Raw genomic sequence first — 13,135 nt, 5'->3', positions numbered from 1 at the left:
TTTAGAATTTCTAATTCCATTTTTATGACCACATCAGTGATTTGAAGTGGTTGTGATGCCTGAACTCTGTATGTGCAGTGTGTTTGTATATGAAACGCTGCGCCTACAGAGTCTAACCCCTTTGCTGGGGTTAGAAATGATTATTTTTATAAGTTTACAATACTTCACATGTACTTGAATTAGCATCCAAGCTTACAAGCTTGCACCATGGAGAGGTAAAACACTAGCTTTTGGAATGAGCAACTAAAGTGTGACACCAACCTCTTGCATGTATAAAGTGATGCTTGTATTGAAAATACAGTATCCTAATAAAATACACTGCAAAGTACAAAGATATGTAGGTATCATAACCTAAGGTGTTCCCTCTAGCGCTACAAACCCTTCACTGAATTTCTGGAATAGAATTTTAACTATACACTAGAAATGACAGTAAGGATCTAAGAAAGAATCTAAGGTAGAAAAAAAAAAAAGATTATTTTTAAGTCACTTTGTTTATGCAGCCCTAGTCATACCACAACTTTAGTGTTTATTATTTCTGTGACAATGTATTAAGGGCGAATAAATCATGCAGTTTTATATCTACTAAACTAATAAATGTACAGTAAACCTGGGAAGTTTGTCTGCATTTCATTATTTATACAATTACTTTACTGAAGTGATTCAGTGATTTACAAAGGTTTAAAAGGACACTATAGTCACCAGACTATAGCTTAATGTAGTTGTTTTGGTGAGTTTAGTCAGTCCCTGCAGGCTTTTTAATGTAAACACTGTCTTTTCAGAGAAAAGGCAGAGTTAACATTACTGTCTAGAAACACCTCTAGTAGCAGTCAGTCAGACAGCCACCAGAGGTGCAGCACTGATATTCGGCGCCTCCACGCTCTGCAAGGAGACACTGAACACTCCCCAAAGAAATGCATTGATTCAATTCATCTCTATGAGCAGATGCTGATTGGCGCAGCACATGCGTAATAGTCTCCAAATGCTGTACTATGGGAAAGCATTGGATTGGCTAAGATCATCACATTTGATGATCTCAGCCAAGGAAGCGGAGTGGGGGTGGGGCCACCTGCAACAAGATCAGCACGGCGCTGGAAAAATTGTGAATTTAGACACCTTTTCAAAGGGAGGCAAGAAGGACAGGGCATCTAGACTCAGTTTTTACTACTATAGTGCCAGGAATACACATTTGTATTCCTGACACTAAAGTGTTCCTTTAACCCCCTTAAGGACCAAACTTCTGGAATAAAAGGGAATCATGACATGTTGCACATGTCATGTGTCCTTAAGGGGTTAAGGATACATTTCACATTTTTTGTATGTCTATTTAAACACAATCAAGCCTTGCTTTAGTATTTCTTAAACGACTTGAAAAAGGCCACACTTAGGAGACAAATATATTTGTGTAGTTTTTTTCTTCTCCAATATTATTCATATTATTTATTACTACTACCATAAAATAGAAAATAACAGCGGTTATTTAACAACTGTGCTTAATAATTTGATTAAATAAGTCAGTTTTCCAAACAATACTTGTTGGTTTAAGTTGCTGGGACAATAAGTCACTCAATTCTAAGTGAAGATTGCAGTTACAAAACCCACATGAACCTAGCATGAGTCAAAAATATTGCTGCAGAACAATGATGAATGGAGTGTTTCTATTATGACAGTTTGTCACCTGTCTATAATTAATGATCCTGCATTCCTATTTCTCTTACAGCTCTATTTTCTCTGCCATGGACTATTGACTATAGCTTCCGTAAAACACGCTTGCCATGGGGGAGGAAGGAGTGTGTGTGTGTGTGTGTGGGGAGGGGGGCTCGGGGGGAAGGGAAGGTGGAGGGGATAGCAGCAGTTACCTGAATGCAAAGGGTAATAACCTTGCCCCAAGCCCAGCTATTATATCTCATCACCTTCAAACTACATATATCATTTAAAGGTACACTATAGTCACCAAAACAACTTAAGTTTAATGAAGCGGTTTTGGTGTATGGATCAATACAGCATCCCCTGGCTGTGACTGACAAAGCCTGCATGAAAAAGTTCAATTTTGAATCATATGTTAACTTACTTTAGATGTTTATCATAGTGAGTCTCTTTTAAAGGCAATTCTAGAGGTCAATATATACAGTCATTAAATGGTCACTAAATCTACCCCTTTATTTTCAGTTATTCCACCTGATACTTCTTATCTTATTCACTCAAGTAAGAATTCAAAATTAATTTTAATTGTAAGGGAAAATAGCAAAACTGGAAACATGTTCGAAGTCAGCTAATCTTCCAGTATGGCTACCTTGTGTGAAATGTTACAATTATTGTGAATTAATTTTGAATTCTCTCTTTAGTTAATGAGCTTGTTGGTGTCTAATTAACCATTTTACCTGTAGAAGTGACAGAAATCACCTTCATGCCATCTGTATGCCAATAATACCTGGCATCCCAGGATTATGAAGTAGAAAGTTAGAGAGCTGGTTTGTTATAATATTCAACGATGATTACATTTCCTGTTGGAAAGTCTTTTTGCACAATGCAAGAACAAATATATTTTAAATATGCCCCCCCAAAAATCCTGAATAATGTGTGCAATACAATGAACTTTAAAAATTACATAATATTCCTTTGAAAGCAGTATTCTTTGAAAAAGCCATTACTGCAGTAATTTCAAACACATTTCATTCTTATGGAAATATATTACTCTATGCACATATCTATTATAGGCTATAGGGAATATGTCATTCTGTTTTGCATAGCGAAATCATACGTTTTGCTCTACACAGTCAGTATATGACCCGTGAATTTGGTATTAATTGTTTTAGAAATGTAATGTTCCGAAATCGGTTAAAAGTCTCCACTGCTAATTTAATGGAGTAATTTTAATAGACATCTATTAAATGTTCCTAGTTAAATTACCATGATGGACTTTTAATGAATGTTAGAAGAAGATAAGATTTTTTTTTTTTTTAAATGATCATTTTCATATATTTTGATTTAAAGTATACTTTTTTTCATTGTACTTCTTGTAATGTGCTAACCTAATTGAAATTAAAGACATGTACAAATGCTGTCTAATGATATTCCTGTACTGTTCATTTACAACTCGTATCTACTTAGTAATACGTGCGTAGTAATATGCAGGGCCGGATTAACATAGGGGCTGATGGAGCTGCAGCTCTAGGCCCATGGAATAGGCCCATTTTTTTTTTTTTTTTTTACACACTACTCTTAGGTTTGCCACCTGACTGGTATTTTACTGGCACAGACGGTATTTGAGGCTGTCTGGCCGTGCCAGTATTGCGGTAATACCAGCAATACAAATGAAGGTATTTTTTCTCTGAATAAATGGAGATTACTCTGCAATACCAGCACCGGCCAGTAGGGGTCACTGTGTGTGGAGAGAGGCAGGTATAGGAAGTTACAGCATATCCCTACCTCTCTCTACTACTCACTGATCCATGAGGGAGCAGCAACACAGCACAGAGTCCAGACAACAGCTCTACAGTAAGTGAGGTATGGGGGGAAAGATAGTAGGGACACATGGGGACACTGAGACACATGGGGACACTGAGACACTAGGGGACACTAAGGGACATATGGGGACACTAAGGGACTAGGGGACACAGACACTAGGGGACACTGAGACACTAGGACATATGGGGACACAGACACTGGGAGACCTGGGAACACAGACACTTGGGGACACTGGAAAACATGGGGACACTGAGACACTAGGGGACACTGGGACACATGGGGATGCTGAGACACATGGGGACGCTGTGAGACATAGGGACATTGGGAGACACTGAGACATTGGGACACAGAGACACTATGTCCCCAATTCTCCCAGTGTCCCCATGTCCCCCAGCCAGTGTCCCTAGTGTCTCAGTGTCCCCAAGTCTCCCAGTGTCTGTGTCCCATGTCTCTCAGTGTGCCTAGTGTCCCCATGTGTCCCTATATGTCCAAGTGTACCCATGTCTATGTCCACAACTGTCCCCATGTCTCCCAGTGTCCCCAAGTGTCTGTCTCCCAGCCAGTGTCCCCTAGTCTCCCAGTGTCCCCTAGTCTCCCAGTGTCTGTGTTCCCATGTCTCTGTGTCCCTAGTGTCTTAATGTCCCCAAATGTTTCAGTGTACCCATGTCTCTCAGTGTCCCCAAGTGTCTGTCTCCCAGCCAGTGTCCCCTAGTCTCCCAGTGTCCCCTAGTCTCCCAGTGTCTGTGTTCCCATGTCTCTGTGTCCCTAGTGTCTTAATGTCCCCAAATGTTTCAGTGTACCCATGTCTCTCAGTGTCCCCAAGTGTATGTCTCCCAGCCAGTGTCCCCTAGTCTCCCAGTGTCTGTGTTCCCATGTCTCTGTGTCCCTAGTGTCTTTGTGTCCCAAAATGTTGCAGTGTCCCCATGTCTCCCAGTGTCTGTGTTCCTAGTGTCTCAGTGTGCCTAGTGTCCCCATGTCTCCCAGTGTCCCTATATGTCCCAGTGTCTCCATGTCTATGTCCACAACTGTCCCCATGTCTCCCAGTGTCCCCAAGTGTCTTTCTCCCAGCCAGTGTCCCCTAGTCTCCCAGTGTCTGTGTTCCCATGTCTCTGTGTCCCTATATGTCTTAGTGTCCCCAAATGTTTCAGTGTCCCCATGTCTCAGTGTCTGTGTCCCTAGTGTCTCAGTGTCCCCATTTCTCCCAGTTTCCCTAAATGCCTCAGTGTCCCCATGTCTCCCAGTGTCCCCATTTCTTTTTTGTTCCCGGGTCTCTCAGTGTCCCCATGTCTCTCAGTGTCCCCGGGTCTCACTGTGTCCCCAGTATCCTAGTGACATGGGGACACACTGAGACATTGGGACACTGGGAGAAATGGGGGCACTGAGACACTGGGAGACTAGGGGACTGGGCGACATGGGGACACTGACACTGTGATACATAGGGACACTGAGACACTGGGTGACTTGCGAGACTGAGACACTGGGAGACAGGGAGACATTGGGAGCAATCCATCTATACAGCAGAATCAAACTGTGAGTAGTTTGTTTGTGATTTTACAGAATTTTCTCTGATGTCACTCCTTGTATTATACAAATGATTAAGGCTGTTATTTTTTCAAAAGAAAGGTGGCAACCCTAACTACTCTTCACATACTCTTGCTTAAAGGAGCACTACAGGGTCAGGAACACAATCATGTATTTCTGACCCTATTATGTTAAAACCACCACCCTGGCCCCTTCTTGCCTCCTTAAGTATAGTAAAATATAACTTGTATTCAAGTCTGCAGCTGCTGGCTCTGCCTCTGAACTAACTGTCTGCTGACATCATCAGAAGTGGTGGTCTGAGCAAATTACAATACTTGCCCATAGGATTGGCTGAGACTGTTAACTAGGCAGATCAGGGGCAGAGCCAGCACAAGTCCAACATAGCCCTGGCCAATCAGCATCTCCTCATAAAGATAAATTGAATCAATGCATCTCTATGAGGAAAGTTCAGTGTCTGCATGCAGAGGGTGGAGACACTGAATGGCAGTGCTGCACACTAGGCAGTACTGCCCCAGGAAGCACCTCTAGCACCCATCTAAGGAGTGGCCAGTGGAGTTATTTTCTCTGAAAAGACAATGTTTACTGCAAAAGGCCTGAATGGAATGATTCTACTTACCAGAACAATTACAATAAGCTGTAGTTGTTCTGGTGACTATAGTGTCCCTTTAAGTTTGGAAGCTTAAGAGGGATGTATGGGAACAAAACCTGTGTGGACTGGCTGACCATAAAATTAATTGAGGTAATGCTGTTGGTCTCTCTAACATTGTGGTATGTCCCCTCCTTTCTTCTACACTCACTACATACATCTTTTCTCTGTCTCAGACTGTATACCAGGAACTTCTGCCTGCTAGTAAGAAGATAAGGAGACAAGTGGACCAGCGAGTGCTAGGGGACAGTCCTTAGAAAGCATGGAGTGAGCGCATCATTAGACGCATTTATGTCAAGCTCAGAATGCTGCCAGCATAGTATGCCCTTAGTTGGCCAGCCTGCAGGATTGGCGGGCAGCCTGACATGCATTCATGCCAGGCTGTCCTTCAAATTCTTTGGACAGACATGCCCCCTTTTTGGGCATGTTCTCCCCTTTTGGCAGGTCTGGTGACGTGATTCGCACCAGTGGCCCACCCTTTTACCCCGCCCATTGACTTCCTGCTTCACTGGACACTGCTGTTGGGGGGTATGGATTTACTTGAAAGATGAAAGCATAAATTAGAGAGAGATTAGCATAGAGTATGTGTTTTCTTATAGCTGCATCCTATGAGTTTCCCTCCAACACCATCTCCATCAGATACATGACGCTTGGGAGGTATGACCGTTTTAGTGTTTTTGGTCGATAAGATTCTGTAAATAGGCCCATCATAATTATCAGCACCAGGCCCACTGGGCTCTTAATCCGGCCCTGGTAATATGTGATACTTAGTGTAGTCTGTTCATGGTAGTAGTATTTGCTAGACTTGTGCAATCAGTTTAAAACAGATTGTGATTTGTCTAATGTTGGCTGATTGGAGGCTCTTTTGGATTCTATAATTCTGATGCGCTATATGGACGTATCACAAAAAAAAAATGAAAACAATGTGTTTGATTCATGATTCCAAAAAAGATATAATTGATGGGGAAAAAAGATGATTGACGGTTAGGGAAACAGCCACTAAATGTTCATATTATCCATAGATCAAGTAAGAAGTGACAATAAATGTATATATATATAGGAAATATATAATATATAAACATGGACTGCTCTTCCTTTTCCCCTCTTTTGGTTACTTCTTCTTCTTCTTGAATTTGTGAACAAAATTGTGGAAAAAAAAGCCTGCCGGTATACTGCAATATATGTACATAATAGTTATAATACACTGGTCAACCACAACATTAAAACCACTGACTGGTGAAGTGAATAACATTGATTATATCAATACAATGGCACCTGTCATGGGGTGGGTTATATTAGACAGTAAGTGGACTGTCAGTTCTTGCAATTCATATGTTGGAAGCAAGAAAAATGGGCAAGCGAAAATATCTGAGTAACTTTGACCTATATTTGAGTCAAATAGTGTTGGCTAGACTACCTGGTCAGAGCATCTCCAAAATATCAAGTCTTATGGGGTATTCTTGGTTTGCAGTGGTTTTTACTTATCAAACATGGTGCAAGGAAGGAAGGACAACCGGTGAACCAGTGTCAAAATCATGGGTGCCACTGATGCATGTGCAGAGCGATGGCTAGCCCACCTGGTTTGAAGAGCAACTGTAGCTGAAATTGCTGAAAAACGTAATGCTGGTCAAAATAGGAAGGTGTCAGAACACACAGTTCATCGTAGTTTTCTGTGTATGGTTATGTGTAGTCGCAGACCGGTCAGAGTGCCCACGATGACCCCTGTCCACTGCCGAAAGTGCCTTTAATGTGTATGTGAGCATTAGAACTGGACCCTGAAGCAATGGAAGAAGGTTGTCTGGCCTGATGAGTCACATTTTCATTTAAAACAGGTGGATGACAGGGTGCCTGTGCAACATTTACCTGGGGAAGAAATGGCAACAAGATGTACTATAGAAAAAAGGCAGTCCAGCGGAGGCAGTGTTATGCTCTAGGCAATATTCTGCTGGAAATGTATGTGGGTCCTGGAATTCATGTGGGTGTTACTTTTACATTTACCATCTACCTAGAGATTGTGGCAGACCACTTACATACCTTCAAGGCAGTGGTGATCCCTTGTGGCAGTGGTCTCTTTCAGCAGAATAATCCACCCTGCTACACTGCAAACATGGCTCAGGAATGGTTTGAGGAACATCACACAGAGTTCAAGGTAGACCTAAATGAAATTAGGCGAGTAGTTTTAATGGTGTTGTTAATCACTGCATGTTTATATTTTACAGCATACTGATTGGCCCATTTAGAAATTCTAATAATTTTTCCTGAATACAGAAAATGTAGTTTGCATGAGAGAAATTCATCAGAACCGAAACACCATGTCAAATAATTTTAGATCACATGAATTAAATGTTTTTTTTCAGCTGAACCAATATTTTGTTGCCATTCACAAGTTTCATAATTACTAGCAACTGAGTTAGCATTATTATTTACTTAAAGGGACACTCCAGGCACCAATTCAACTTCAATGTATTTTATAGATGTTGGCCTCATTAATATGCTGCATTTTTTGCATAAAGCTGAACAAGGAATAGAGCAGCGCTAAACAAACTAAGAACACTAGTATGGGAGATAATAGGGGAATCCCTCCAACCGCTAAGAAAACTAGAACAAGTCAAACAACAATATACAGGTAGCGCCAAGAAAAATACTCCAAACACAATAGTATATAATAATAAGAGCAATAAAATCAAAAAGAGCAATAGAAAACCCACAGGATATAAAAAGAGTCCACAATAAAACTTGAAAGAATAAAATATACCAAATAGTACGGCACAGTCTCAAAGGTGGCAATAGATCTTCTAGTCCTGGTATGGAACTTTCTTGGTAGCTTTGCTTAATAGCAGTATATGAAAGGAAGCAAAAACAGAGGCAAACCAATAGTGCAATATGGTAGTACGTGGTAGGACAAACAACACTTAGATAAGATGTCAACTCACATATGGTAGAGCTATAACCAGCTCTCGGTAAAACAGCATGCAGTGGTATATAATCCCCACTTGCAGGATATCCCTCTGGTTTTGGTACACAGTAGAATGATGGTAAATCACAACTGGATAACGATGAGGTAGATCATATGGAATGACAAAAAAAGTAGCCAATAGTCCTCTCTATATAGATAGGTAGATAGGTAAGTATCAGTAAGGTAAATAAAAATGTATTTACAATAGAGTGAGCTGACTAACTGCTCTATGTATCAAGCCTGGGTGGTGTAATCACCATCAAGGATTTCTTTGGTTGGTTGTCCACAGTAGGTAATGGGTCCAGATGTCAAGTAAAAGTGTAAAAATAAATAATAATAATAATAATAAGTACTAAAAATATATGGCTAAAAGGCAGGTAGTGAGTTAGCCAAAATACTTTATTTAACAACAGCATAAAAACCACAACGCGTTTCTCCCTTTAGGGCTTTCTCGAGTGGTAAAAACAGATACCTGACAATATAGACCTTGGGTTTATATAGGCTTTAAAACACTTAATTTTGGCACCAAAATGACATAATTAATCACATGACCACAATTGCATGGCTATGGCTAATAAAAATAAATAAATACAAATATTTTTAACACACATAACTTTAGGGCAGGTGTAGGCACTTCATATGTTTTGGACTACACCTCCAATGATGCATTGTTAGTATTAAGAATGTCATAGCATCATGGGAGATAAAATCCACAATATCTGGAGTGCCAAAGGTTGCCTACCCCTGCCCTACATGATTATCTACTAAATACTGAATACATAATTATCATATTTACTAAAGCCAATTCTGGTTGGAATTCGGTCAACGCTTATGAATTTGTAACAGTTGACCAGATGAATGGGATACCTGGTTTAAAATGAGTGCTTTTTACTTCTGAACACTATTACAAAGTAGAGAACTATAGAATATTTACTACCTCCCCCAAAAAACGAGATATCTACCTACCCACTCACCCTTACAATAGTGAGAAGGGCCTAATAAATCTAATGTCTTCATACCTTCAGAGGTCTTCTTTCTTCTTAAGTCTTCTTTCTTCAGCTCAAAAAGGCCAAATACAATTCATTTTATATACTGAAACTAAATATAAAATAAAATAAAATAAATAAAATAAAAAGAGACCCAAATCGCAAACAAAATAAGAAACAAAAGGTGTCATAAAAAAATATTCCAAGTGTGCCCTGCGAGCGCTCTGCGCCAACTTCAAGGTGGGAAAAACACCTTTAGAAAAGGTTTTCTCATGTTTTTAAATTTCATTGTGAGTGTTTTGATGTGTCCAGACTAAATTCAGGTTTTGATCCTGCTCTGCAAACTCCGAACATTGTTAAAAATTGTGAATAATGTTAGGATTTTGTAGTATGAATTGCTTCATAAAGAACCAATTTTTTTTCCTCATTCGGCATAGAGCAAGCCTGACTTTAGTAAATAGATCCCTCCTAGAGCTTATAGAATATACAGAGAATATCATAAAAAGAGTACCAATTCTTCAGGCAAAAATGCTACATTCTGATGAAAATATAGGGACAGGTTAGCGTATCACAACCAGGCTGTTATTGCTGTTTAGAATGGAATTGTGCTTTATAGTGTGGTAGTTTATTTTCCATATTTCATTGCAGAGCACAGTTATGTGTGTGCTGGTAAGAGAACCCTTTTTTTAATTGCTAAACTGCTTCTACATGGTTTGTCAAAAAATTAAATATTCAGATCTAGAATGTAGCATAATTCTGTTTTGAATCCTTCCACTAGATGGGGAAAGAGAGCTCATAACGTAAATTCATATGGATTCCTATCCAGAAAACCTAGCTTCTAATGAATTAAGATGCCTGGACCCCTAACTTTCTGCCTATTATCACCATCCTACAATGATTGGAGATTTGTCTCCAATTTTTCAGGTAACTAATTCCCAACATATTGTAACTCAAATTGTTGTATACTACAATTATGTCTTAAAACTTAAAGGAACACTATAGTTGCCCAAAGAATACCCGTTTTGATAGTTTAATTATATAACTGACTGCTTTGTGACCCTTGCAACCCCCCTTTTAACGTTTAAAATGTAGTCTAAATACCCCTTTTCTTACCTTATTTCCAGCGCTACATCACCGATCTTGCAGCCTTCGTCTACACCTCCAGCGTGGTCATCGGGTTTGCTGACTCTCTTCTCCGCTTTCCTCCAATTAATTTCCTCTCATAGGAAATAATTGCTGGCGAAAAGCGCATTCGCATCCAGCGCAGTGCTCAGCCAATCAAACTCTTCTCATAGAGATTCATTGACTACAATGAATCTCAATGGGAAACACCGCGCATGTGCACACACACATTAGATCTCTCTCTCTCTCTATATATATATATATATATGTATATGTATATATATATATAGAGAGAGAGATATGTGTTTGTATATAAATATGTGTGTGTATATGTATATATATATATATATATATATATGTATATATATATATATGTCCTGACGAAAGCCTGAGGGGATCAGGCTGAAACGTTGACACTTTGATGTTTTAGCAAGGAAAATAAAAGTTAATTTTTATAAGGACCCTGGAGTGCTATCTTTGGAAGTTTTTTTGTATTTTGGCTGACAAGCACCGGGCATTGAACAACTGGACAGGTGGAGTGCAAGATCTTTTGGTTTTATATATATATATATATATATATATATATATATATATATATATATATATATATATATATATAAATATATACACATACATACACAGACACACACACACTCTCAAACACACTTATACATGCATACATATATGTCCCAAAGACATAAAAAGAATAATATAAACTATAGATTTTCATTAACCCATCACCATAAAAATGGACAAACTATGTAATTGTATATAATTGTGTGTACATATATATATATATATATCAATATATATATGTTTGTGTATCTATATTTCTATAATTCTGTATAAATGTATAGGTGTATATATAAATATATACACATACACACACACACACACACTTAAGCTGTGTTGCTGTGGATGCTGGAACACAATTCAATGTCCTACTAAGCCACCTTTCACCTTTTTCAATTGCATTTCTATACACTGTCTATCCTTCTAAGGTGCAAGGGAGATGTTTCGATGCTCTGGGTCCCCTGGCATCCCCGTTATTCACCTCAGCAGGAGTGGCACCCCTCTACTATCTTGCATGGCCTGCACCAACTCTGTATGTCCATGCATGTCACCCTCTCCCACCTTCAATTCAATTTCCAACAGACAATTTTCCTTCATCCATGTTGACTTGCAAGGGAAATGTCTGGTTGTGCAAGCTCACCTTGCATCGCCCTTTGCATCTCAACATGATATCTCTCCCCCCTAATAATATCTATCAGTCTCCAAACTGTCTGGCCCTAGCATGAGGATATGGAAAACAATTCACTATCAAACACTATCTGATCTTCAATAAAATTTACAAATGCCAATGAATAGACCTTACTTCCCCCATCCATGTTGATTTGTAAGAGAAATGTCTGTTTTTAAAAAGCTCACCTTTCATTACCCTTTGCATGTCATCAGCATATCTCTACCTCCAGTCCCCTCCCACATACTCACACTAATTTCTAACAGTCTACAAGCTGTCTGTCCCTAGCATGAGGACAAGAAAAACAATTTCCTTTCTTGACACACTTATCTTCAATTTATTTTAAAATGCTATAAAAGCAAGGTCCTTGCTACTGAGGAGAAGGGGGTTTGCTTGAACGCTCTGGGTCCTCTGGTGTCTCCATTTTTCACTTCTGTAAGAGCGTCTCATCTACACCATCTTGCAGAGTCAGCATCAACTCTGTCTGGCCCTGCATGTGGTGGGTGCTGGAACACAAGTCAATGTCCTACTCTTCCACCTTCAATTCCATTTGTTAATTAATTTTAAGAAATGGTTTTACCTGCCTCTTGAAATGTGGGAAGACTGGACTCTTTAATGCCAGCAATAAACAATGTCTGGTCAAAAAAATAAAAAGTAAATTAATTTTTTAAGGTAATAGTAATGTTTCTTCTTTTGCTTGTTTTATTGATGTCATCTTTTAATTAAAAGATCATAGTTCTGATACACATTGTGAAAATGATGCGGACATCCAACAGATGGTAAGTTGACATGTTATCAAGATTTTTGTAATATGAATTTCCCCCAGTGCAATAAAGATTAAAAGATCACATAAGTCAACCAGGTTTTATAAACGTGGAGGTAATCATTGGCCTTTGAGACAAAAGGCAATATTTTGCATTGATGGATAAAAAGGACCACTGCACCTCCTCTCAATTCAGTTACATTAGGTTGCCTGGTGGACGTTTGTGGTTTATTAAAAAAATTATGCTGGATGGATTTTAACTTTCACAATTTATTCACAATACATCATAGGATTAGTACTAATTCTCTTGTGTTTACGAATATCTAATATTTATTAAAAAAAATATATATTTATAGATAGCAGAAATTTTTCAAGGAACATCATCAACATACAGTTGATCCTTAAATTATGAACA

This window comes from Pelobates fuscus, chromosome 3 (genome assembly GCF_036172605.1).
Source record: "Pelobates fuscus isolate aPelFus1 chromosome 3, aPelFus1.pri, whole genome shotgun sequence".
NCBI classification, from domain to species: Eukaryota; Metazoa; Chordata; class Amphibia; order Anura; family Pelobatidae; genus Pelobates; species Pelobates fuscus.
The sequence above is the reverse complement of the archived record's forward strand: the minus strand, read 5'-3'. Positions refer to the sequence as shown.